The following is a 4,638-nucleotide window of genomic DNA, read 5'->3' as shown; positions in this document are numbered from 1 at the left end:
GTGTTGGGCCCCCCCCCCCCCCCCCCGCCCCCTTGCTGTATTGGTTGCAAAATGGTTGAGAGAGATTGAGAGAGAGAAATCTTTTACTCGAGAAAACATAGTGAATCCCTTCCTCTCCAGACTTTTGTTTCCTGACTGTGAAACAAAACCTTGTTGATTTAATTTGGATCTAGATTAATATGAAAAGTTAGTTCTGAAATACATGCATATTGATGAGAATATTCAGGGTTCTTGTCCTGCAGTTGATCCCAAACAGTATCTGAAGCTTCATTTAGGTATTTAATATCATGTTCTTTTCTTGGTTATGGCATTTATCCTTTTGCAACGGTATCCCATCTTGAGGGGACCCCTCAGATCCTTTCTCCTTTACAGTCTGTGCAAGGAAGGGATCCAGGCTTACTCTATTCTCTTTGCCATGCAAGGAGAGCTGAGTGGATGGAGAAATTAAATTTGATGGTGTTTGGTGCCTACAAGACTAATGTTTAGTCCCTGATGTATGTGTAGTGAGGGTGGTCCTTATTAAATACAGGTCTGCTGAAGATGTGTTGTGGAAAAGTTATTAGGAGAAATAACCAGAAAATAAACTTGCTTTGCTTAGGATGTACAGGGCTTCATGGATGTGCTAGGCAGTGTTCCAGGTTTATATGGATCTGGGTAATCAAAGAAGATTTAATATTTGTGGGGACTTCTTCACTGGTGGGAAAGGAGGTCATATATCCTCTTTTGTTAAGGTAATGAAAACAGTTCCTACATTTTCCTTTCTTGTGCTAACTTTTTTATTTTAATAGTGACTGAGGTAGCTTTGGACTGGTCTGCTTTGAGAAAGCATATTCCATATGTGAAATTTTCTAGGATAATTAAACAGAAGAAAAAATTTGGGTTAAGTGGATAAAAGAATGCTGCAGTTCAGTTCTCTTTCTCCGTTAATATCTTAATCTACAAGTTCCAGATTTCTTGTGCTGCAAATAAAGAGTTCAACTGGGAAATGACATTTATGATGCCACTCTTAATGTTATTATGGGAACTACCCAAATTGAGGCTTGTCTGAGAAGGCAATAAAACAAATATGCCATTATTTTTTTGACATAAGAATTACTTAATTTTATATTGTAAAAATTCAAGGCAGCCTATGACATGTGACCTTCACCTCCTAGCCGTGTGAGGAAACACACTAGAAATAGTATTAAAGATAGGTCTGAGCAACATAGTAATTTTCCTGAAGTATATATTTTCTTTTTTATATCTTTTCTATTTATTTTCTTAAATAGAATGTACAGCTGCTTTAGTGGTGCAGAAGTTAGTCTGAGCACTGCTTTATCAAGTGGATTTTAAGGGAAAAAAATCAATGGGGTCACCTGCAAGCCTGTTTGAGGCTGTTGAACTGAAGTTGTTCATGTTAGACTGGTGATAGTGCTGGAGAAAAAGCTTTCTTAGTGTGTGAACTTTAACCATGTTCTTAAATAATCAACTTGCCATCTGTTGCACAAGCCACAAGTGTAGTTCTCCCCATCTCAAAATTCCTAGTAATGATAGAACACACTCAGGTGTCTGAGAGGGAGGCACTCCTGTTCTGCATCACTCTGTAGAGTGGCCATCTCTCTCCATTCTTTATTAGAGGAAGCCTTGAGGGACTTTCGTACAAGCTGGGTGCCCAAAGTTGGATAGTATGAAAAATCTCTGTAGGGAGGCCATGCTTAGCCTCTACTTGCCTATTCAGTTATGGCTTCTTCCTTTTTTTTTAAAGTTGGAGCTCAGAAGTGTTGAGATGAACTTTGCTCATTTATAGGGAGGAAACAGAAGATTGACTCCGCTGTGCATTTCTCAGAAGAAAAGCTCTGGGCGCTTCCATGAAATATTGCGATGCATAGTCTCTTCTCAGGCCTAGAGAAACAAAACAGAATAGATTGCAGATGCGTCTGTAGTGTTACTTATGGTGGAACATCACAAAGTTAGGTCCTCATGCACAGTAGATCTTTACAGTAGTCCTCCTTTAACACATTGATCTGTTGAACTGGTTTGTAGTAGCTTTGTTCAGTGTCTGCTTCTGAAGGAACTTCAAAAACATGAGACCACAATCATCCAGGTAAATAACTAAGTTTTTACAGGGTTAGAAAAGTCATTATTTTGAAGTCCAGAGCTTTGGACTCCCTCGATCTAGAGCAGACTTGTCAGCCATGTCATCTGGGCTTTAGGGCTTCTCTTCTGGTCTCGTCTTCTACTTGTCTTAGAAGGTGGCTGTGGGAGTTGAATTGCTGGTGGTGCAGGAGGGGCCAGGAGCTTTGCACTGCAATAGGCAGCAAGGACTAGTTTTTGGGAGTGTGCATGGATGGCAGTTGCTCCTAGAAAAAGCTGCTGGATTTTTTTTTTTTTAAACTGCTTTGGCAGCAGTTCAGTGGTCTGTGTTGAGCTGCGAACAGATGGAAGATGTGATCAGCTGTTGGGGCAGTGTTTGCTGCTCTAAATAGCTGTTCCTTGTCTTCTCCAGGGAAAGGTAGCACGCTGGATAGAAGTGTCCGGCTGGCAGCCCAGGGGACTTCAGTGTTCTAGATCTAAATTTTCAGATGCCCGTCTCCATTCTTCTAGATATTAACTATGCCTACGCTATCAAAAGTGTTAGTTTACTCATGGCTTGCATTGCAATGTCAGCATTGCTCACTTTGATCCGTAAGTCTGTTGTTGCTCTTTTTGGAAATAACAGCTTCTCTGTTTAAGTTAAAGCAAAACCAAACAGTGTAGAGAACTGGGCAGTGGTGGGTTTATGTCCCGAATCTGTGAATATGCTGAAGAAGTAAGCTTTCTAAAGATTGTATATAAATACACGCATCACTAGCATATAAAACTCTAGTGATTGATCTCTGTTTATTAAATATATGATTGGTATGTTAGCTATAGTAATTTAATCCAGTAGTTGTCCTGTGAAAATGTCAAGGGCTCCATGCACCCATAACTATCTGCAGTTTTCTGAATTAGGAATGTAAACACTGGTAACTTTGTACTAAAAGCCTTAGCATAGACTTAGACTTCTGTGGACAACAGTGAAATAATTGAGAGAGGTGTTTTGGTGTAGTTCTCTTTTTCCCTCCCCTTAAGGTCTCACTCACCTCCTTCAGGAAATCTGCAAGCACAGCAGAAGTAACCGCTGAAATTATTCCCTGAAGAGGGTATTGGAGAGTAAAGGGTACAGTTGTAGGCATGTTCCTCTACAGCATCAGAAGCTGAAGGAGGTTTACAGTAATGGGAATCTCATTTAGTTATAACACTCGGAAAGCTGTTGGGAAGGGGGTAACATGCATATGGCATGTTGTGTTAGGACCACCCATCTCCTGAGCCAGCTTTCATCTAAAATTGATCCTCTAAGCTAATATATGATCTGGATTCATGGTAGGAATTTGCCTCTCAGGTGGACTTAGCGCAGCTGTGTGCTAGCATGGCTGTCTAGCTTCTGCCAGAGCTGGTGCATAAATAACTCCAAGTTAGTGTTCAGCATTCTTTCTGTACCACCAGCAGCTATTTAGGAGCTATAAACATGGATATTTACCAACTAGACCAACATCTGAACAAAGCCCTGAAACAGCACCTGGACGTACTTTGTGTGTAGCAAAATACTGCTTTCTCAGGGACTGGTCTTTTTTGGTATACTTTTATTCTCCCCATCTCTCAGAAGAAACAGGTGGCAATTACAGATCTGGTAAGTTAAGAGAAGTCTGTGGTTAGTGAATGAGGATGAGGTCTTTGGAAGGATAGAATGAAACTACAATGGCTTTTTCCTTCCTCCTGGATGATGTAGGAGATGAGTTAATGTGGATGAGGAGAGAAGGAGCTGTAAAAGAGCAGGCATTATTGATATTACATGAAATATTCTTAGCCTTTTGAAATGGGCAAGTGAGTTCATGAAAGAAAGACTCTTGAACATATTAACTGAGCATGACATTATATAACTTTTTTTTTTAACTTGATGAATAAGTTTTGGTCATGTCCTTATAGGTTTTTAGTGCCTGTCATTAGTGACATCTAAAAAACTTAATTATATCAGCATTGTAAGGTGAGGGAAAGAAAAGAAGGCTGTCAATTGAATCCTGCTCCTGGAAGAAGCCTGTTAATGCAAGCCATGACTCTCTCAAATCTATGTATTTCTTTATTAGGGTGTATCTCATTGTAGTGCTGAGATTTGTTGGGAACTATATTAGATGTAATGTACATGTGATGTTCTGCAAAGTGCTGTAAGGCTCTACCTTGACTCCTGTTCTGCTTTAAGCTTTGTGCTGTCAGACTGCATCAATGACAGCTCCTTACAAACAAAAGAAGTGGCTTTAGGCAGGGGTGCCAGACTTGAATGCACTCTGCCACCCGCTTCTTCTTTTTGAGGCTTTTTTCAAAGAGAGAACTAGTGCAAACAGCTGTATGTTGATGGAGTTGGGAGTCAGTGCACTAACTGGGCACTGCAAACTTATTTTGGGACTAAAGTAATCTGCTTTTAAACTAAGATGATTATTTTTTTGAAAGCCAAAGCTTGTTTTCTGGTTGGTTTTTTTTTTTTTCTGTTTTGTTTTTGGTTGTGGTTCCAACCCCCCCCCCCCCCCCCCCCCGACAAAGAATAAATCACAATACAACACTTTTCAACAACCGAGGGGGTGGGGC

The 4,638-nt window shown here is 40.3% G+C and overlaps 1 protein-coding gene across 1 annotated transcript in view; it reads left to right on the top strand.

Moving 5' to 3' along the window:
• The window catches only part of FAM193A (family with sequence similarity 193, member A), a 79,209-nt gene that overhangs the window by 2,504 nt on the left and 72,067 nt on the right, over window positions 1–4,638 (top strand). The window lies entirely within an intron of this gene.

This window comes from Haliaeetus leucocephalus, unplaced genomic scaffold (genome assembly GCF_000737465.1).
Source record: "Haliaeetus leucocephalus isolate CR32 unplaced genomic scaffold, Haliaeetus_leucocephalus-4.0 Scaffold906, whole genome shotgun sequence".
NCBI lineage: Eukaryota > Metazoa > Chordata > Aves > Accipitriformes > Accipitridae > Haliaeetus > Haliaeetus leucocephalus.
This window is presented reverse-complemented; position numbering and strand designations above follow the sequence as displayed.